This window comes from Bos grunniens, chromosome 17 (assembly GCF_055505025.1).
Source record: "Bos grunniens cultivar Pamir isolate PY7600 chromosome 17, Bosgru_T2T1.0, whole genome shotgun sequence".
Classification (NCBI taxonomy): domain Eukaryota; kingdom Metazoa; phylum Chordata; class Mammalia; order Artiodactyla; family Bovidae; genus Bos; species Bos grunniens.
In genome coordinates this window covers 30691737-30715590 of record NC_141181.1, presented here as the reverse complement: position 1 = coordinate 30715590, position 23854 = coordinate 30691737, and the positions used below count along the sequence as shown (strand labels likewise).

The 23854-nt window shown below is 38.0% G+C and overlaps 1 long non-coding RNA gene across 2 annotated transcripts in view; it reads right to left on the bottom strand.

Moving 5' to 3' along the window:
• Positions 1 to 23854, bottom strand: part of LOC147355169 (uncharacterized) — a 281865-nt gene that overhangs the window by 78536 nt on the left and 179475 nt on the right. The window contains exon 1 of one of the 2 annotated variants that reach the window (XR_015144309.1): positions 9605 to 9639. The exons of the other annotated variant lie outside the window; for it this stretch is intronic. This is a non-coding gene — a long non-coding RNA (uncharacterized LOC147355169). Of the gene's footprint in view, positions 1 to 9604; positions 9640 to 23854 lie in introns of those variants that run through there. 2 annotated transcript variants of the gene reach the window in all.

Here is a 23854-nt window from a genome sequence, read left to right as displayed (position 1 = left end):
AAGGTAAGTTCCTCTGTCTTGGACAATGAACAGATCACCCTCTCTCAAAAGATGCAGAGGATGATGGCATTTGTGTTCTCAGGGCCTGTATAGTGAATGGGGACACATTTTGCAGAATAATTAGCAGTTATGGTGGAAGCTTCATTTCCAATCATGACCTGCTTCTCACCATACATAAAACAGACAGGTCTCATGAAAATGCATAGATTCAGCTATTATATATAAAATCACACATCTAGTTTCCACCTATCTCCTGGAACCTAGAGGGGTTTCCAATTAGATATTCCCACTCAGATGCTCTATTGTATTTCAAATTCAATGTGTTCACAACCAGCTTATTGTTTTCCACCCATCATTTCTCGACCCTCAAACTTATTTCTTGTCCTAAATACTCTAGTTTGGATTGAAAACCTCAAATCCAGAATCATAAAATATTACATTGTCATGATAATAAAAAATATAATTGGCCTTGTCCACTGTTTCTGACACAGACGCTTCTGGAAGCTCCTAAAACCCTTGGAGCTTCCAACATGATTAGGGTAACAAAAAGTATCTTTGGTTATGTTAACGAAGTTATTTTTGAACCCTACCTAAGGGGATTCCCTGGTGGCTCAGACAGTAAAGCATCTACCTGCAATGCGGGAGATCTGGGTTTAATCCCTGGGTTGGGAAGATCCCCTAGAGAAGAAAATGGCAACCTACTCCAGTACTCTTGCCTAGAAAATTCTGTGGATGGAGGAGTCTGGTGGGCTACAGTCCATGTGGTCGCAAACAGTCAAGACACGACTGAGCGACTTCACTTTCACTTTAAGGATTGCTGTGGTTGTCTGAAGAACCAACTTTGTGATCAGAGGGTTGGAAATCTCAGACCCACTCCTCTGACTTTCAGGAAGGGGTGAGGAGTTAGAGGTCAACTTTATCACCAATGGACAGTGGTTCAATCATCATACCTATGTAATAAAGCCTCCATAGAAACCCAAAAGATGTATTCCAGACAGTTCGTGGGTTGGTGAATATGTGGAGATCTGCGGAGAGTGGTGCACTTAAAGAAGGCATGGAAGCTATGAGCCGTTTTCCCACATTATCTTGCCACAAGCATTGCCTTTATCTGGCTGTTCCTGAACTATATCCTTTTATAATAAACAGGTAACCTGTAAGTAAGATGTTTCTCTGAGTTTTGAGAGCTGCTCAGTCGCTCAGTCGTGTCCAACTCTTTGCGATCCCATGGACCTCCCTTTCCATCATCAACTGCCAGAGTTTACCCAAACTCATGTCCATTGAGTCGGTGATGCCATCCAACAATCTCACCCTCTGTCATCCTCTTCTCCTCCCGCCTTCAATCTTTCCCAGCATTCAGGTCTTTTCAAATGAGTCTGTTCTTCACATGAGGTGGCCAAAGTATTGGAATTTCAGCTTCAGCATCAGTCCTTCCAATGAAGACTGAGGACCAAATTCCTTTAGGATGGACTGGCTGGATCTCCTTGAAGTCCAAGGGACTCTCAAGAGTCTTCTCCAACACCACAGTTCAAAAGCATCAATTCTTTGGCGCTCAGCTTTCTTTATAGTCCAACTCTCACATCCACACATAACTACTAGAAAAAACCACAGCCTTGATGAGACGGAACTTTGTCAGCAAAGTAATGTCTCTGCTTTTAATAAGCTGTCGAGGTTGTTCATAACTTTTCTTCCGGAACAAGCATCTTTTTCTTTCATGGCTGTAGTCACCATCCACCATCTGCAGTAATTTTGGAGCAAAAAAAATAAAGTCTGCCACCGTTTCCATTGTTTAACTATCTATTCGCCATGAAGTGATGGGACCAGATACCATGATCTTAGTTTTCTGAATGCTGAGTTTTAAGCCAACTTTTTCACTCTCCTCTTTTACTTTTATCAAGAGGCTCTTTAGTTCTTCTTCACTTTCTGCCATAACAGTGGTGTCATCGGCATATCGGAGGCTTTTGATATTTCTCCTGGCAATCTTGATTCCAGCTTGTGCTTCTTCCAGTCCAGCATTTCTCATGATGTACTCTGCATATAAGTTAAATAAGCAGGGTAAAAATATAAAGCCTGACGTACTCCCTTTCCAATTTGGAAACAGTCTGTTCTTCCATGTCCAGTTCTTACTGTTGCTTCCTGACCTGTATACAGATTTCTCAAGAGGCAGGTCAGGTGGTCTGGTATTCCCACCTCTTGAAGAATTTTTCACAGTTTGTTGTGATCCACAGTTAAAGGCTTTGGCATAATCAATAAAGCAGAAAAAAATGTTTTTCTTGAACTCTCTGGCTTTTTGATGATCCAACAGATGTTGGCAATTTAAACTCTGCTCCCTCTGTCTTTTATAAATCCAGCTTCAACATCTGGAAGTTCTCAGTTCACATACTACTGAAGCTTAGCTTGCAGAATTTTGAGCATTATTTTTCTAGTGTGTGAGATGAGTGCAATTGTGCATTAGTTTAAACATTCTTTGGCATTGCCTTTGCATTAGAATGAAAACTGATCCTTTCCAGTCCTGTGGCCACTGCTGAGTTTTTCAAATTTGCTGGCATGTTGCATGTAGCACTTTCACAGCATCATCTTTTAGGATTTGAAATAGTTCGATTGGAATTCCATCAACTCCACTAGCTTTGTTCGTAGTGATGCTTCCTAGGGCCCACTTGACTTCACATTCCAGGATGTCTGGCTCTAGGTAAGTGATCAAACCACCATGGTTATCGTCATGAAGATCTCTTTTGTATAATTCTTCTGTGTATTCTTGTCACCTCTTCTTAATATCTTATGCTTCTGTTAATTCCATACCATTTCTGTTCTCTATTGTGCCCATCTTTGCACAAAATGTTCCCTTAGTATCTCTAATTTTCTTTTTTTTTCTTTTTTTTTAATTTTATTTTTAAACTTTACATAATTGTATTAGTTTTGCCAAATATCAAAATGAATCTGCCACAGGTATACATGTGTTCCCCATCCTGAACCCTCCTCCCTCCTCCCTCCCCATACCATCCCTCTGGGTCGTCCCAGTGCACCAGCCCCAAGCATCCAGTATCGTGCATCGAACCTGGACTGGCATCTCCTTTCATACATGATATTTTACATGTTTCAATGCCATTCTCCCAAATCTTCCCACCCTCTCCCTCTCCCACAGAGTCCATAAGACTGTTCTATACATCAGTGTCTCTTTTGCTGTCTCATACACAGGGTTATTACCATCTTTCTAAATTCCATATATATGTGTTAGTATACTGTATTGGTGTTTTTCCTTCTGGCTTACTTCACTCTGTATAATAGGCTCCAGTTTCATCCACCTCATTAGAACTGATTCAAATGTATTCTTTTTAATGGCTGAGTAATACTCCACTGTGTATATGTACCACTGCTTTCTTATCCATTCATCTGCTGATGGACATCTAGGTTGCTTCCATGTCCTGGCTATTATAAACAGTGCTGCTATGAATATTGGGGTACACGTGTCTCTTTCCCTTCTGGTTTCCTCAGTGTGTATGCCCAGCAGTGGGATTGCTGGATCATAAGGCAGTTCTATTTCGAGTTTTTTAAGGAATCTCCACACTGTTCTCCATAGTGGCTATACTACTTTGCATTCCCACCAACAGTGTAAGAGGGTTCCCTTTTCTCCACACCCTCTCCAGCATTTATTGCTTGTAGACTTTTGGATCGCAGCCATTCTGACTGGTGTGAAATGATACCTCATAGTGGTTTTGATTTGCATTTCTCTGATAATGAGTGATGTTGAGCATCTTTTCATGTGTTTGTTAGCCATCTGTATGTCTTCTTTGGAGAAATGTCTATTTAGTTCTTTGGCCCATTTTTTGATTGGGTCATTTATTTTTCTGGAGTTGAGCTGTAGAAGTTGCTTGTATATTTTTGACATTAGTTGTCAGTTGCTTCATTTGCTATTATTTTCTCCCATTCTGAAGGCTGTCTTTTCACCTTGCTAATAGTTTCCTTTGATGTGCAGAAGCGTTTAAGGTTAATTAGGTCCCATTTGTTTATTTTTGCTTTGGTTTCCAATATTCTGGGAGGTGGGTCATAGAGGATCCTGCTGTGATGTATGTCAGAGAGTGTTTTGCCTATGTTCTCCTCTAGGAGTTTTATAGTTTCTGGTCTTACGTTTAGATCTTTAATCCATTTTGAGTTTATTTTTGTGTATGGTGTTAGAAAGTGTTCTAGTTTCATTCTTTTACAAGTGGTTGACCAGATTTCCCAGCACCACTTGTTAAAGAGATTGTCTTTAATCCATTGTATATTGTTGCCTCCTTTGTCAAAGATAAGGTGTCCATATGTGCGTGGATTTATCTCTGGGCTTTCTATTTTGTTCCATTGATCTATATTTCTGTCTTTGTGCCAGTACCATACTGTCTTGATGACTGTGGCTTTGTAGTAGAGCCTTAAGTCAGGTAGGTTGATTCCTCCAGTTCCATTCTTCTTTCTCAAGAGAGCTTTGGCTATTCGAGGTTTTTTTTGTATTTCCATACAAATTGTGAAATTATTTGTTCTAGCTCTGTGAAGAATACTGTTGGTAGCTTGATAGGGATTGCATTGAATCTATAAATTGCTTTGGGTAGTATACTCATTTTCACTATATTGATTCTTCCAATCCATGAACATGGTATATTTCTCCATCTATTAGTGTCTTCTTTGATTTCCTTCACCAGTGTTTTATAGTTTTCTATATATAGGTCTTTAGTTTCTTTAGGTAGATATATTCCTAAGTATTTTATTCTTACCACTGCAATGGTGAATGGAATTGTTTCCTTAATTTCTCTTTCAGTTTTCTCATTATTAGTGTATAGGAATGCAAGGGATTTCTGTGTGTTGATTTTATATCCTGCAACTTTACTATAGTCATTGATTAGTTCTAGTAATTTTCTGGTGGAGTCTTTAGGGTTTTCTATGTAGAGGATCATGTCATCTGCAAACAGTGAGAGTTTTACTTCTTCTTTTCCAATTTGGATTCCTTTTATTTCTTTTTCTGCTCTGATTGCTGTGGCCAAAACTTCCAAAACTATGTTGAATAGTAATGGTGAAAGTGGGCACCCTTGTCTTGTTCCTGATTTTAGAGGAAATGCTTTCAATTTTTTCCATTGAGGATAATGTTTGCTGTGGGTTTGTCATATATAGCTTTTATTATGTTGAGGTATGTTCCTTCTATTCCTGCTTTCTGGAGAGTTCTGATTATAAATGGATGTTGAATTTTGTCAAAGGCTTTCTCTGCATCTATTGAGATAATCTTATGGTTTTTATTTTTCAGTTTGTTAATGTGGTGTATTACATTGATTGATTTGCGGATATTGAAGAATCCTTGCATCCCTGGGATAAAGCCCACTTGGTCATGGTGTATGATCTTTTTAATGTGTTGTGGGATTCTGATTGCTAGAATTTTGTTAAGGATTTTTGCATCTATGTTCATCAGTGATATTGGCCTGTAGTTTTCTTTTTTTGTGGGATCTTTGTCAGGTTTTGGTATTAGGGTGATGGTGGCCTCATAGAATGAGTTTGGAAGTTTACCTTCCTCTGCAATTTTTTGGAAGAGTTTGAGTAGGATAGGTGTTAGCTCTTCTCTAAATTTTTGGTAGAATTCAGCTGTGAAGCCGCCTGGACCTGGGCTTTTGTTTGCTGGAAGATTTTTGATTACAGTTTCAATTTCCGTGCTTGTGATGGGTCTGTTAAGATTTTCTATTTCTTCCTGGTCGAGTTTTGGAAAGTTGTACTTTTCTAAGAATTTGACCATTTCTTCCACGTTGTCCATTTTATTGGCATATAATTGTTGATAGTAGTCTCTTATGATCCTTTGTATTTCTGTGTTGTCTGTTGTGATCTCTCCATTTTCCTTTCTAATTTTATTGATTTGATTTTTCTCCCTTTGTTTCTTGATGAGTCTGGCTAATGGTTTGTCAATTTTATTTATCCTTTCAAAGAACCAGCTTTTGGTTTTGTTGATTTTTGCTATGGTCTCTTTTGTTTCTTTTGCATGTATTTCTGCTCTAATTTTTAAGATTTCTTTCCATCTACTAACCCTGGGGTTCTTCATTTCTTCCTTTTCTAGTTGCTTTAGGTGTAGAGTTAGGTTATTTATTTGACTTTTTTCTTGTTTCTTGAGGTGTGCCTGTATTGCTATGAACTTTCCCCTTAGGACTGCTTTTACCGTGTCCCACAGGTTTTGGGTTGTTGTGTTTTCATTTTCATTCGTTTCTATGCAAATTTTGATTTCTTTTTTGATTTCTTCTGTGATTTGTTGGTTATTCAGCAGCGTGTTGTTCAGCCTCCATATGTTGGAATTTTTAATCGTTTTTCTCCTGTAATTGAGATCTAATCTTACTGCATTGTGGTCAGAAAAGATGCTTGGAATGATTTCTATTTTTTTGAATTTACCAAGGCTAGCTTTATGGCCCAGGATGTGATCTATCCTGGAGAAGGTTCCATGTGCGCTTGAGAAAAATGTGAAATTCAATGTTTTGGGATGAAATGTCCTATAGATATCAATTAGGTCTAACTGGTCTATTGTATCGTTTAAAGTTTGTGTTTCCTTGTTAATTTTCTGTTTAGTTGATCTATCAATAGGTGTGAGTGGGGTATTAAAGTCTCCCACTATTATTGTGTTATTGTTAATTTCTCCTTTCATACTTGTTAGCATTTGTCTTACATACTGCGGTGCTCCCGTGTTGGGTGCATATATATTTATAATTGTTATATCTTCTTCTTGGATTGATCCTTTGATCATTATGTAGTGACCGTCTTTGTCTCTTTTCACAGCCTTTGTTTTAAAGTCTATTTTATCTGATATGAGTATTGCTACTCCTGCTTTCTTTTGGTCCATATTCGCATGGAAAATCTTTTTCCAGCCCTTCACTTTCAGTCTGTATGTGTCCCCTGTTTTGAGATGGGTCTCTTGTAGACAACATATGTAGGGGTCTTGTTTTTGTATCCATTCAGCCAGTCTTTGTCTTTTGGTTGGGGCATTCAACCCATTTACGTTTAAGGTAATTACTGATAAGTATGATCCCGTTGCCATTTACTTTATTGTTTTGGGTTCAAATTCTTGAAGAGATCTCTAGTCTTTCCCACTCTATTGTTTTCCTCTATTTCTTTGCATTGATCTCTGAGGAAGGCTTTCTTATCTCTCATTGTTATTCTTTGGAACTCTGCATTCAAATGGGTTTATTTTTCCTTTTCTCCTTTGCCTTTCGCTTCTCTTCTTTTCACAGCTATTTGTAAGTCCTCCTCAGACAATTGCTTTGCCTTTTTGTGTTTCTTTTTCTTGGGGATGGTCTTGATCACTGCCTACTATACAATGTCATGAACCTCTGTCCATAGTTCTTCAGGCACTCTGTCTAACAGATCTAATCCCTTGTATCTATTTTTCACTTCCACTGTATAACTGTAAGGGATTTATGTCATAGCTGAATGGTCTAGTGGTTTTCCCTACTTTCTTCAATTTAAGTCTGAATTTGGCAATACTGAATTCATGATCTGAGCCACAGTCAGCTCCCAGTCTTGTTTTTGCTGACTGTGTAGAGCTTCTCCATCTTTGGCTGCAAAGAATATAATCAATCTGATTTCGATATTGACCACCTGGTGATGTCCATGTGTAGACTCTTCTCTTGTGTTGTTGGAATAGGGTGTTTGCTATGACCAGTGTGTTCTCTTGGCAGAACTTTATTAGCCTTTGCCCTGCTTTGTTTTGTACTCCAAGGCCAAGTTTGCCTGTTATCCCAGGTATTTCTTGACTTCCTACTTTTGCATTCCAGTCCCCTATAATGCAAAGGACATCTCTTTTGAGTGTTAGTTCTAGAAAGTCTTGTAGGTCTTTATAGAACCGTTCAACTTCAGCTTCTTCAGTGTTACTGGTTGGGGCATAGACTTGGATTACTGTGATACTGAATGGTTTGCCTTGGAAACAAAAGAGATCATTCTGTCAGTTTTGAGATTGCATCCAAATACTGCATTCTGGACTCTTTTGTTCACTATGATGGTTACTCCATTTCTTCTAAGGGATTCTTGCTTGCCCACAGTAGAAGATATAATGGTCGTCTGAGTTAAATTCACCCATTCCAGTCCATTTTAGTTCACTGATTCCTAAAATGTTGACGTTCACTCTTGCCATCTCCTGTTTGACCACTTCCAATTGCCTTGATTCATGGACCTAACATTCCAGGTTCCTATGAAATATTGCTCTTTACAGCATCAGACTTTACTTCCATCACCAGTCACATCCACAGCTCTGTGTTGTTTCTGCTTTAGTTCTGTCTCTTCATTCTTTCTGGAGTTATTTCTCCACTGCTCTTCAGTAGCATATTGGGCAACTACTGACCTAGGGATTTCATATTTATCTTTTTGCCTTTTCATACTGTTCATGGGGTCCTGTAGCAAATCAATAAAACCCAAGGAGATGGTTATGGAAACTGCCAATCTATAGTCCTTCAGAAGCAAGGGTGACAACTGGACTTGTGATTGGTGTTTGAAGTGTGTATGGAGCAGGGCAGGGGGTGGAGTTGGAGGAGCAGTCCAGTAGAACTGAAACCTTAAACTATGTATATGCTTATATCTTTTGAAACCTGGAAAGATAAAACATGAAATGTTTAAATGGTTATCTACAGGGAATGGGAATGAACAAGGTAGAGAAACAAGGGACAGAAGCCACAGTTCTTTGAAAATAGCTTATTCTGTACACATGCCTGTGGAAATATGCAATTATTTTATATATTTATAAAATAAATTTGGGCTTCCCAGGTGGATAAGTGATAATGAATCCACCTGCCAATGCAGGAGACACACGTTTGATCCCTGGGTCAAGAAGATTCCCTGGAGTAGGAAATAGCAACCTGCTCCAGTATTCTTGCCTAGAAAACTCAAAGTACAGAGGAGCCTAGCAGGCTACAGTCCATGGGGTCACAAAAATATTCAGACATGACTTAGCGACTAAACAACAGCAAAAATAAATTCTGCCAAAACAATTCCTAAAAATTGCAAATAAAATGACCTAAATATATATACATGTAATGGCATAACCACACAGAGAGTACTTATTACATGAGACTCTGAGCTATAGTGTTTAATTTAGAGTACTTTAAAATATACTAATGATACATCTTAAGTCATTTTCAGTAGTCATACTGTAAGTTGGCATCATTATTCTGAGATTGTTGTATATATTCTGTGAAATAATGCAGATGAGTACTTATTTTGCTGTTGGTAAGAACCAATTTTCAGTAAGGTTGAAAGGGATAAAGATGTAAAACAGGTAATTAAAAACTCATTAGTCCTGGTTGTAAGTAATATTAAGAATTTATGGTCTGTTTTATCTTTTAAATATAAATATATTTATGTATATTATTTGCCTCTATGACTTCTTAACATCAAATCCCCATAAAAGCAATCAGGAATCTTTGAAAAAGATGACTGAATCCAGGTCAGGGACAGGAAATGTACAAGATGAGCCTCAACACCTTGTCATTCCAGAAGCAAAGAAGTTATCAAAGAGTATTGGTTAGGGGAGGGTCATGTCAAAAGTCTGAGTAACCAACGGACATAAACTCCAACTATATAAACTTAAGACAATATCTTGAAATGGATAAAAAGTAATTTAACTCACTGTTCAAAATAATGCTGCCATGAATCTTCCCTCCTCTAAAAAAAAAAAAAAAAGTCATCTTTACAAGATTTTAGGGGAAATTACTATTGAGAAAACCACTATGTAAATGGAAAGGATCAAACTATTTTTCGTGCCCCTTTTTTTATGGCTTCCATCTTAAGGAAATGATAGTCAACAAAGAAAAGTTCTTTATAGAAGTTCTGCAGCTAACAATGAAAACAGGAAATGATAGAATTACCATTTTGCAACTCAAAATGAAGTAACAAACCTAGACAATGATCAACAATTAATAACTCACAGAAAGAAACATCAAGACATTATAACACCATGTAAGAAGTAATCCTACCAATACAAAATAAAATCACTCACACTTGGATTTGATGCTTCTCTAGATTCATCCAGTTTGTGGGTCACCTGCTTGGCTGCTCTAGAGTAGGGCTAATCATGACCTCCTCTAAGAAGACTTATGCTACATGCCACCCCTTCCAGGACTACTCCTACCAGAAGGGCAAGCCATTGCTGACCCATGCTTCCAAAGGAGACACTCAAACACTCAAAGACACGTCTGGCTGAGTCTATTGTGGAGGGGACTGTTCGTTTCACTGGGTCCTGGTGCACACAAGGTTTGTTTGTGCCCTTGGAGCAGCTCTGGTGGGTATAAGGTCTGATTCTAAATGTGACTCCACCCTTTCTACTGTCTTGTTGTGGCTTTTCCTTTGCCCTTGGACATGGGCTATCTTATCTTCATGGATTCCAACATCACTTGTTCATGATTGTTCAGCAGCTAGTTGAGATTTTGGTGTTCTCAGTAAAGAAGATGAGCAAACATCCTTCTACTCCACCATCTTGAAGGTGATGGAATTCCAGCTGAGCTATTTCAAATCCTAAAAGATGATGCTATGAAAGTGCTGTACTCAATATGCCAGCAAATTTGGAAAACTCAACAATGGCCACCAGACTGGAAAAGGTCAGTTTTCATCCAATCCCAAAAAAGGGCAATGCCAAAGAATGTTCAAATGACTACATAATTGCATTAATTTCACATGCTAGCAAGGACATGCTCAAAATCCTTCAAACTAGGCTTCGACAGTATATGAATTGAGAACTTCCAGATGTATAAGCTGAATTTAGAAAAGGCAGAGGAACCAGAGATCAAATTGCCAATATCTGTTGGATCACAGAAAAAGCAAGAGAATTCCAGAAAAACATCTATTTCTGCTTCATTGACTATGCTAATGCTTTTGACTGTGTGGATCACAATAAACTGTAGAAAATTCTTAAAGGGATAGGAATACCAGACCGCCTGACCTGCCTCCTAAGAAAACTGTATGTAAGTCAAGAAGCAATAGTTAGAACCAGACATGGTACAATAAACTTGATAAAAATTGGGAAAGGATATGTCCAAGCTGTATATTATCACCCTGCTTATTTAACATACATGCAGAGTACATCATGTGACATGCCAGGCTGCATGAATCACAAGCTGGAATCAAGATTCCCAGGAGAAATATCAATAATCTCAGATATGCAGATGACACCAAACTAATGGCAGAAAGTGAAGAGGAACTAAAAAGCCTCTTGATGAAGGTGAAAGAGGAAGGCAGAAAGCCTGGCTTAAAACTCAACATTCAAAACACTAAGATCATGTCATCCAGTCCCATCACTTCATGGCAAAGAGATGGGGAAAAAATGGAAACAGTGACAGACTTTATTTTGGGGGGCTTCAAAATCACTGTAGATGGTGACTCAGCCAAGAAATTAGAAGATCCTTGCTCCTTGGAGGCTCAGACAGTAGAATCTGCCTGCAGTACAGCAGACCCTGGTTCAAACCCTCAGTTGGGAAGATCCCCTGGAAAAGGGAATGGCAACCCATTCCAGCATTCTTGCCTGGATATTTCTATACATAGATGACCCTGGCGGGCTACAGTCCATAGAACTGCAAACAGTCAGACACGACTGAGCAACTAAACAACAACAACTAGATCCATCAATTTACTGGAAATACAAAGGAGACAGAATATGTTAAACAGCCCCAGGACAACTAAAAGAAAAGAAATGTGGAGGAAACCTTATAAACTAAGACACAAGAAACATGATTAAGTAATCACAATGCATAACCTTATGTGAACCCCCATTCAAATAAACGTTTAAAAACTTAAGAAAATTGAGAAAATTTGGCACTTGATGGAATTAAAGATTTGGGGGAGGTTAATGTTTAGATGTAGTAATTGAGATTTTTATGTAAAAATCTGTATCTTTTGAGATATATAATGAAATATTTGCAGATAAAGGATATAACATCTGGGATTTGATTCAACATAGCTCTGGGGTAGAAGGACAGGGAGGTTGGTGTGTGTGGGCATAGATCTGACAGAACTAACAGTGTCCTGATGACTGTGAAAACTGGGAGATGTATACATCAGTTCATTTTTTTATTATTACTTTTTCTTTCATATATGTTTCTAAGTGTCTATAATAAAATTTTATAAAATGTAATGAGTAATTGTCAAATGCAATCCAACAGACTAAATTCTAGATGTGAAAACACACAATTATTTAATAAGAGTCAACATTAGGGCAGGTCTTAACTCCTAACCTAGTGCTCTTCCCACTAGATCATGCTGCAGCAGCCACTCATTTCCACCTTTAAAATCCTTGTTATGAAGTGGGACAGAAGTTCATGTAAATTTAATACTCTAAAGGAGAATAATAATAACAGTACTTCTGTTTCACAAAATACCCAGCATAGTGCCAAAGAAAAAAATAATACATTTCCAAGAAAGATTTTACTTGTTCAGAAAGATGTAAATCAATTCACCAAACAAATTTCAGATTGTAAATTCCAACACTTGAAAAAAAATTATATTAGACCACATGAAGAAACACAAACTCCACTCTTAAATAAACCTCATAGACAGAACCTGGGTGAAGATTTGATTGCAGCCACATTCAGAAACATAAAAGAATTTTCCACTCCCACCATACCATGCTCCAAGAAGCCAAAGGCAATGCGCTGCCATTCTTTAATGAGAGAAATAAATCCAGTTACTGAAGACAATGCTTAGAAGTATAAAATGTGCTGCTGGCAATAAAAGAGTTCCCTAAGCTCAAGGGGTGACACTTGAGAGAAAGCACTTGGTGAGTTACACGTGTAGATCTAGGCTCTGCTGTCCAGGAGATGCCCTTTATAATTTCCACACTGAGCTTTCCACCCAGAGTCTAGAATATGTAGTCCCATCCCAGACCCACAAGCATCCACTGCAACTTGGAGGAAACTGAGTTCTAAAATCACAAAACATTTCAGATTTAATAGTTATTGTGTTCTGCTATAAATCTAGTAGACTAGAAGAGTCACAAAAGAAATATGGTTGGTCCAGCAGTCTCTCTCCAAGCCTATGGATTCACACTTCAGGTACAAGTTCTTTTACACTGTATATTCATTGATAATAATAATATCCAACATATATCTTCCAAGACAGTAACTCTTTGCAAATACTAATAAATGTAATTGTCTTTAAGAAAGCTACAGTTAGAAATTTTGTGTAAATTTCCAGCTACACTAAAAACAAATGCAGATCTTACTAATTTGGATTCTATTAGATTCAGAGTTTAGGATTTTATTGCAGATTAATCAGATCACTCAACTGGCTCAACTTGCTGTTACTTCTCCCATTTTTCCATTTTTTATTTAAAATATTTCTATTGTGTCTACTGGTAAAGTAGAAGGCATGAGACAGGAATTTTTTTTCCCATTTTGTACTTTGCTATCATACAAAGCTCTTTGAGACACTCTGGGTTTCTGATCTGTTAAAAAACAAAGATGTTTCTGGGCATTTATTAACCAAATTGCAATAACCCACCTTAGCTCTCATCTGCTCCCTTTCTTTTCTGACTCTTCTGTCTTTAACACCAAAACATCTACAAATGGCTATCTAAACTATATTATTACATGAACTGTAATAAATCAACTGTATAGAACACAACATAGAATATCGTACAACCTTAAGACTGTAGCAAACACCGTGCTGCGCCAGGAAAAAGGATTAGATAAACGAAGTAAAAAATGTAAGTGCATCACTTATTTTTAAACGTATTCCTGGAAAAATACTGAAAGATGGTTACCAAAATTCTAACTCTGCATGACAATGAGTGAATTATTCCTTGTCTTCTAAATGTAATGCATTGACTCATTAATAGAAAAAATACATATCGATGTTTACTTTGTCAAAAAAAGAAAAGGAGTACCATCTTATTCCAGGTTCATGACTTGAATCATTAAAATAAAGCATAAGAAGGGGGGAGAGGGGCTCACAAAATGCAAACACAAAAGCAGTTGTGAAGTACTAAGTAACTTGACAATACTGTCACAGGAATTGGGACATTATAATAGAACCTTCTGGTATTCCTAAACAATGTCCTTTTTGTAAATTAATTTAATTGGAGGCTAATATTGTTGTGGTTTTTGACATACATTGACATGAATCAGCCATGGGTGTACATGTGTCCCACATCCCGAACCCCCCCTTACCACCTCCCTCCCCATCCCATCCCTCTGGGTTGTCCCAGTGCACTGGCTTTGAATGCCCTGTTTCATGCATCAAACTTGGACTGGTGATCTATTTCACATATGGTAATACACACGTTTCAATGCTATTCTCTCAAATCATTCCACCCTCGCCTCCTCCCACAGAGTCCAAAAGTCTGTTCTTTATATCTGTGTCTCTTTTGCTGTTTTGCATATAGGGTCATCGTTATCATCTTTCTAAATTCCATATATATGCATTAATATACTGTATTGGTGTTTCTTTTTCTGACTTACTTCACTGTGTATAATAGGCTCCAGTTTCGTCCACCTCATGAGAACTGATTCAAAAGCACTCTTTTTAATAGCTGAGTAATATTCCATTGTGTATATGTACCAAAACTTTCCTATTCATTTGTCTGCCAACGGACATCTAGGTTGCTTCCATGTCCTAGCTATTGCAAACAGTGCTGCAATGAACACTGGGGTACACATGTCTCTTTCAATTAAAAAATGGAGAAGAATCAAATCAGCAAAATTAGAAATGAAAATGGAGAAATCACAACAGACAACAAAGAAATACAAAGGATCATGAGACTACTACCAGCAACTATATGCCAATAAAATGGACAACCTGGAAGAAATGGGTGAATTCTTTAAAAAGTATAACTTTCCAAAACTGAACCAGGAAGTAACAGAAAATCTTAACAGACCCATCACAAGCATGGAAATTGAAACTGTAATCAAAAATCTTCCAGCAAGCAAAAGTCCAGGACCAGACGGTTTCACAGCTGAATTCTACCAAAAATTTAGAGAAGAGCTAACACCTATCCTACTCAAACTCTTCCAGAAAATTGTAGAGGAAGGTAAACTTTCAAACTCATTCTATAAGACCAACATCACCTTAATAGCAAAACCAGACAAAGATGCCACAAAAAGTGAAAACTACAGACCAACAGCACTAATGAACATAGATGCAAAAATCCTCAACAAAATTCTAGCAAACAGAATCCAACAACATATTAAAAAGATCATACATCATGACCAAGTGGGCTTTATCCCAGGGATGCAAGGATTCTTCAATATTGCCAAATCAATCAATGTGATATACCACATTAACAAACTGAAAGATAAAAACCATATGATTATCTCAATAGATGCAGAGAAAGCCTTTGACAAAATTCAACACCCATTTATGATTAAAAAAAAAAAAACTCTCCAGAAAGCAGGCATAGAAGGAACATACCTCAACATAATAAAAGCCATAAATGATAAACCCAAAGCAAACATTATCCTCAATGACAAAAAATTAAAAGCATTTCCCCTAAAATCAGGAACAAGATAAGGGTGCATACTCTCACCATTACTATTCAACTTAGTTTTGGAAGTTTTAGCCACAGCAATCAGGCAAGAGAAATAAAGGGAATCCAGATTGGAAAAGAAAAAGTAAATCTCTCACTATTTGCAAATAACATGATCCTCTACATAGAAAACCCTAAAGACTCCAACAATGTCCTTTTGTAGGATGTCAACTCTGCCCCCAATTTGAGTGATAGATATAAACAGTAAGGCTGAACTAATCCAGAATACCTGCATTCCAAATATTTTGACCCTGAAATTAATCTTGAATTTACTGTGGGTCAATGCCTTTTAAACTCATGGCTGAAAGATATTATTTTCATGAAGGATCACATGAGTATACACAGACTATACATTCCTCTGATACCATCTTTCTTTGCATTAATCAAGAAAATTCAGAAAACTTCATTACTGGACATTATATGGTCCACCTTTTCAACTCCATTTGCCCGGACACTTTACCCCTCCATCTGCTCCATTAGAACTATATTTATTAAATTGTTCTAGAATTAAATGTATTGAAGCCAACAGCCTATAATGAAAAATGGACTGTGTTCCCAGCAAGTATACTATTCTTTATGTAGCATCATGAATGACAGCCCACAAAATAACTTTATCTCAGAAATCATGCTTATCCTCAACAAGTAGCTCATTTTCCCCTTATGCGCCCTGAATCTTATCATGTTTTCCCCTCTCCCTGGTGAAAAGCATGTGAAGATGTGTGGCCTGTAATTTGTTTCACAAGCCTCACTGCCAGCTCGATAAACTTTCTCCACTTTGTTTCTCCATTACCTCATATTTCTTGTTAATTTTAAATTATTTTCCTACGCCATATTACTTGAATCTTTTTCAGTTGTCTTTAGAACAAGGTAGGATATAATTAATTACTTAATTAACTTAAATTTAAGAATTACATAGGAAGTCTCACTTCTAGTGAAAGTCACTCAGTGGTGTCCAACTCTTTCTAATCCCATGGACTGGAGCCTGCTAGGCTCCTCTTTTCATGGGATTTTCCAGGCAAGAATACTGGAGCAGTGCACCAGCCCCAAGCATCCAGTATCGTGCATCGAACCTGGACTGGGGACTCATTTCATACATGATATTATACATATTTCAATGCCAAGAGGAAGGGTATGGGGAGGGAGGAGGGAGGAGGGTTCAGGATGGGGAACACAGGTATACCTGTGGCGGATTCATTTCGATATCTGGCAAAACTAATACAATATTGTAAAGTTTAAAAATAAAATAAAATTTAAAAAATAAATAAAGAAAGAATACTGGAGCAGGTTGCCATTCCCTTCTTCAGGGGATGTTTCTGACCCAGGGATAGAACCCAGGCCTCTTGCATTGCAGGCAGATTCTTTACAATCTGAGCCATAAGGAAAGCCTGTTTCTAAGGAACCTAATATGTAGTTACCATTCAGCAGACTAGAGCCTCCCACAAACAGAAAATGCCCAGAAAACATCAGTTGTTATCATTATCTTTACGCAACTCTGCACTGTAATGTTAAAGCACCAGTGTTCATAAGCCAAATAAATGTACACCCAAAGAATGCACACATATACTCACTTAATGAAATAACCTTGACTATCCTCTTTGTTACATTATTTTGAATTCCTCAAACATTGTCTGGACAGGGTAGGCAATCCATAAGTATTGGCTTCATAAATAAGTTACTGAACACTGAATTGCTGGCATCACTATGTTTATACATATTTTTTATTATATACACTGAGAAGTATTGTATGGTGAATAAAATGTAGTTTCTAGACACTGTACTATCCAAATGATGATAACAGACACCAATACCAGATATCAGAGATATTCTACTTGCTTATCAAGAGTTTCTTGTGTTATTTCAAGAACTGAATAAATCAGTCTAATAGAGTCTGGTACACAGAAATTCAACAAATTGAAATCTTACTTTTCTTCTTCCTCCTGACAGTGTATCACAAATGTGTGTGTGTGTGTGTGTGAGTGTGTATGCATGTGTGTGTGTGCCCGCAAAAAGCCTAATCTACTGAAAAGATATTACCACCAAAGAACTATCTGTATTTCCCTCTATAAGCTTTTTTCACTTGCCATGATGATCCTTCTCTTCCTCCCTCAGCTTCTATGTTGGTTATCTGACAAAAAAAAGAGAGGCAAGGGAAATGAAGGGAGGAAGATAAGTAGGAAAAAAAGGGAAGAAGAAACACCAGGAGGGGAGGGAGGAGACAAGAGAAAACAGAAGAATCTGATTGTCCCACTAGAAAAGAGGAAGGGATACAGTAACTATTGGATATGAATATAACACCCATTCAGAGTATACAATGCTCAAATATTATCATTTTCTCTTTGCAATCACTGATTGCAAGATTACTGAATCTAAGTAATTAACAGCTTGTGCCTAGACATGCATTGTGCTTTTCAGACAGATATGCTATGTGGAAAATAAAGCACACAAACTCCCTTAGATAAAGGAACAGCTTTAAGAAATCACTGGCTCCATGGTTAACAAAATTGAAAACCTTACTGCAGCCATCTAGGCTTCCAGGTGACTTAGTGGTAAAGAATCCGCCTGCCAATGCAGGAGACACAGGTTCGATCTTTGGGTGGGAAAGATCCCCTGGAGAAGGAAATGGCAACCCACTCCAAGTAGTCTTGCCTGGGAAATCCCATGGACAGAGGCAGCTGGCAGGCTACAGCCCAAGGGGTCACCAAAGTGTCAGACACAACTTAGTGACTAAAACAAACAGCCATCTAGTATGCAGCAAGCTAAATACTAAGACTACCAGTCACTCCTAGATGACTCAAACCCATGTGTTCATTCTTTTGTGTTTGGTGCACTTCATGGTAAACTCTTCACTTTGGTGGGTTTTTCCCCATATTTGACACAGTTTTTCAATCTGCAATGAACTCTCTTTTTTCTCTTTATCCCAATCCCCTCCTTCACTTTATGTGAGAATAGAAAACCAAGTACTGACCTTAGACTTTCATCCAAGGTGATATTTCCTTGACCTTACCCATTCATTTCATACTGCCTCTTATCAAATACCACCTGGGCCAGATTCCCAGGTCTCTATCCTGAGCCAGGCAGCACACTGAGAAATGCTTGCGATAGCATTTGCAGGCACTGTGCTGGGATGAGGTATTGGATGACAGGCTTTCATCTGGATATAATTTATTTATTATATTAGTTATATTAAAGAAAGTGCACCAGTGTGAAAATTGAAGGGAAAACATATTTCGGCTAAGGAATAACCTGGAAATTATTAAAGTCAAAAGCTTATGGGTCAAAGGGTAGGAGCTTCATGTTATTATAATAATATGTTAATGTGTAAGTCATGTAACCTCTATAGGTCTTTGAAACACCTGCAATGGAAATGGTTTTCACACTATGATAATGATAACAAATAGACTAAGGCTCACTGCTTTACTTTTGAATCTACTCATATGACCAAATTTTATGAGCCTATAAAACATATCCTAACACAAATATAATAAAGATTCAGAAAAATACCACTCTAACTCAATCTTTTTTGAGACGCTTTCTTTCTTTTTTTTTTTTTTTTTTTTTTGCTGCTACTCCTACCTCAAGCTCCACCCTCTCCAACTCTCCCCCCCTCTTTCTTCGTCTTTATTTAGGTTTATTCAACACAGCTGTTGCAGGAGGACTAAAGAATGAGATTGCCACTGGAATAAACTAGAAAGCATGTTAGCTGCCTTATAACATATTTCCTGTTATTAAATAAAGATGATACCGTGGACTAGATTCTGCCCTTTGCCAAGCAGTATTGCAAAAGAAGTGTATATATCACCCTTCAATAAACAATAAATGACTTATGTCCCCTTTTTCACTTTAGTTGTTATTTTTAGCACTGGTGTCTATACATATGCACACACATGTACACACACTAATATATGATTCTCAAGATTGGAATCTCTTCCATGAATCCCAAAAGTCATGTATCTCCAAGAAGCCCTCTGAAGACATGTCAAAGAGCCATTTTCATCTATAATTGGTGAAATTACCTCGACTGACAATTGGAGAGGAAAGATGGCATCACATGACAATAATTTACATTTATTATTTTAAATAAAGATGTCAAACCTCTGGAATTCTTTCATGTGTATGAAAAATAAAGTATGTTGGGGGTGAAAAAAAATGAAATGGTTCTGTCAGTTTCAAACTGAAAACTGTAAGAAAATCAAAGAAATAACATGGAATCTAATAATATTCTAATAACATTAATATTAGAAATAACATTTAATATTAAATGTATCCTTTTTGCCATTAAGTCAGTTGATTATTACAAATTTTAAAAGCCATATATGGACTGAATTCACATCTCTCAAAATCCCTATATGGAAGTCCTAATCTTCAGAGTGACTGTATGTGGAGATGAGGCCGTTAAGGCTGTAACTAAGGGTGACTGCCGTCATGAAGCCCTAACCTTTGGTGTGACTGTATGTGGAGATGAGGCCTTTACAGCTGTAACTAAGGGTGAATGCCATCATGAGTGTGGACCTGATCTGATAGGACAGGTACTCTTATCAGAAAAAGGAGAGAGGTCAGAGATCCTTCTGTCTTCCCACAGGTACAGGGAGGAAATCTCATATGAAAACACAGCGAGAAGGCAGCAACTTCCAACAAGCCAGGAAGAGAGGCATCAATAGAAACCAACCGACCCTGATGGCCCCTTGATCTTGGACTTCTAATCCTCAAAACAATGACAAAATAAATTTCTGCTCTTTAAGCCACCCAGACTAACACAAACTAAAAGTTTTTTTTCTTCCCAAAACATAAATCATAACCATAGAGACAGAAAAGATCTTAAGATTACTGAGACCTAGTAGTTAAAAATACTATTCCTTGAGGCATCTTGAAGGACTTCCATTAAAATGTTATTCTAGAAAAGGGTCTTAAGTATTCACCACTGAGACAAGTAAAATCCACAGAGGTATATATTTAGACATTGTTTTAGTCTCTTTTTGTTATAACATCAGTTTACACTAAGGGAAATCATAAGAAATCACTGTGGGAAAATTGTTTAACATATCTTTGTATACTTTCAAGAATTGATCTTCTACACACCATCATGTTATCTTAAGGAGTAATGCTATCTCGAGTCTCAGTAACAAAAAAGTCTCGTTCACCTGAACAACTTCTATTCTCATTAATGATCATGTGCCCTTTTGTACTTGAGTCAAATTTGAAGTCTATTTCCAGCAATCATATAGATACTCAAAGTATGTTTTCTCTGAACCAGTTTTCCTTATGTTTTATTCCTCCTCCCTCTCATATTCCTTTTATTTGCTGTTGTTTAGTCTCTCAGTCGTGTCTGACTCTTTGTGACCCCATGGACTATAGCCCACCAGGCTTCTCTGTCCATGGGATTTCCCAGGCAAGAATACTGGAGTGGGTTGCCATTTCCTTCTCCAGGAGACCTTACCCACCCTGGGATCAATCCCAAGACTCTAGCACTAGCAGGTGAATTCTTTACCACTGAGCCACCAGGGAAACCCTTTCTTTTACATAGATTTTCTCAAATAAAGGTCCGTCTAGTCAAAGCTTTGGTTTTTCCACTAGCCATGCATGGATATGAAAGTAGACTATAAAGAAAGCTGAGATCCGAAGAATTGATGCTTTTGAACTGTGGTGTTGGAGAAGACTCTTGACAGTCCCTTGGACAGCAAGGAGATCCAACCAGTCCATCCTAAGGGAAATCAGTCCTGAATATTCAGTGGAAGGACTGATGCTGAAGCTGAAGCTCCAATGGCCACCTGATACGAAGAACTGACTAATTTGAAAAGACCCTGATGCTGAGAATGATCGAAGATGGGAGGAGAAGGGGACAACAGAGGATGAGATTGTTGGATGGCATCACTGACTCAGTGGACATGAGTTTGAGTGGGCTCTGGGAGTTGGTGATGGACAGGGAAGCCTGGCGTACTGCAGTCCATGGGGTCGCAAAGAGTCAGACACGACTGAGCAATGCAACTGAACTGAACCTCAAATATCTGTTTTACTTTATGCATTTTTCATGCCACCTCGAGTTCTTTGTGGACTGATGAGGAAAATAAATGTGTAGATAAGTATACATTATCTCATCCAACCCTGTTACTTTAAGGTGGGAAACTGAGTTCCAGAATACTTATGTGATTTGCTCCAGATCATACAGTCACTGTGTGGCACAGGAAAGATTATAAATTCGGTTTGCTCTAGCTCAGTCTAGCGCTCCTTCTCATCTATCTTAAAATTACCTCCCTATCCAGTGAAGGAGGAAGGAAGTAATTCAATAGGAAAAGTGTCCCCTTGGTACATGTAGCTCAGTGTTTCTCAACAGGGGTAAGACAAGCCTTAACTGTGAGGTTCAAACTGTCCCCAGCATTCCTGGTCCCTGCCCATTAAATGCCATTAGAGAGCCCCCACCCCCACCCCATGCAGTCATTGCACTGAAAAAAAAAAAGAAAATTCCCTTTACATTTCCCAAAGCCCACTGTTACCACATTTTTATTTGTTGTTGTTTTGGAAGAGAAACACAAGAAGTAGAAAATATTTTCCTGATCTAATGGAAAATCGAGTCTAACGTAAGGATCAGAGTTTAAAATACATGCATTTAACAGCTGACATTAAATTTCTCTTTGGAAGATGTGGTAAAGTGTTTGCAAAAATTACTGTAATAATTTCCCTCAGTGCCACAGGCATTTGGGTTATCCCTTCCACATGGCTTTGGCCTTGACTATGGGAGTAATTTTCACTAATGAGATATTAGCAAATGTGACACAAGCAGAGGATTGAAAAGTCACTTATGCACTGTGACTCTTTGGCACTCTGAGACCATCACATGAAGAAGCTCAGGTTAGCTACTTATAGGATCAGAGACTGAACAGAGTGTATTCAACTAGTTCCAGCGGTGTGCCACTTACTCCACAAAACCAACTAGTCTACCCACTCTTGATATATGACTGAGACCACCCCAGATGATTCAGCCACCACCCAATCTCCATCTGACACAGATAAATGAGAGAGCCCAAAAGAGGTCAGCCAAGCCAGCCCACTTAGAACAACCTAGCTGAACCACAGAACAATGAACTGAATACAACAGTTTTTGTTTCATGCCACTCCTTTTAAAGACAATATGTTATGCAACAAAAACTAACCATTAAAGGAAGGAATCAATCTTACTTAGGAAAATAAGCTGAAAACCTAAATTAAATAAATGAAACTACTTGTAGTAGGAGCAGGAGCTCAAAGTCCAAGGCTATCATGAGACCATAAACCTTTCTCTGTTCCTACAAAAATTGTAAAAATCTTGAGAAGAAGGAAACAGAAGGGAAACAGAGGTTTAAGCCAACCTTCTCTGTTTTTTTTTTTTTTTATTCTTCCAATTTTATTTTATTTTTAAACTTTACATAATTGTATTAGTTTTGCCAATATCAAAATGAATCCGCCACAGGTATACATGTGTTCCCCATCCCGAACCCTCCTCCCTCCTCCCTCCCCATACCATCCCTCTGGGCCGTCCCAGTGCACCAGCCCCAAGCATCCAGCATCATGCATCGAACCTGGACTGGCAACTCGTTTCCTACATGATATTTTACATGTTTCATTGCCATTCTCTCAAATCTTCCCACCCTCTCCCTCTCCCACAGAGTCCATAAGACTGTTCTATACATCAGTGTCTCTTTTGCTGTCTCGTACACCGGGTAATTGTTACCATCTTTCTAAATTCCATATATGTGCGTTAGTATACTGTATTTATGTTTTTCCTTCTGGCTTACTTCACTCTGTATAATAGGCTCCAGTTTCATCCACCTCATTAGAACTGATTCAAATGTATTCTTTTTAATGGCTGAGTAATACTCCATTGTGTATATGTACCACTGCTTTCTTATCCATTCATCTGCTGATGGACATCTAGGTTGCTTCCATGTCTTGGCTATTATAAACAGTGCTGCGATGAACACTGGGGTACACGTGTCTCTTTCCCTTCTGGTTTCCTTAGTATGTATGCCCAGCAGTGGGGTTGCTGGATCATAAGGCAGTTCTATTTCGAGTTTTTTAAGGAATCTCCACACTGTTCTCCATAGTGGCTGTACTAGTTTGCATTCCCACCAACAGTGTAAGAGGGTTCCCTTTTCTCCACACCCTCTCCAGCATTTATTATTTGTAGACTTTTGGATCGCAGCCATTCTGACTGGTGTGAAATGGTACCTCATAGTGGTTTTGATTTGCATTTCTCTGATAATGAGTGATGTTGAGCATCTTTTCATGTGTTTGTTAGCCATCTGTATGTCTTTTTTGGAGAAATGTCTATTTAGTTCTTTGGCCCATTTTTTGATTGGGTCGTTTATTTTTCTGGAGTTGAGCTGTAGGAGTTGC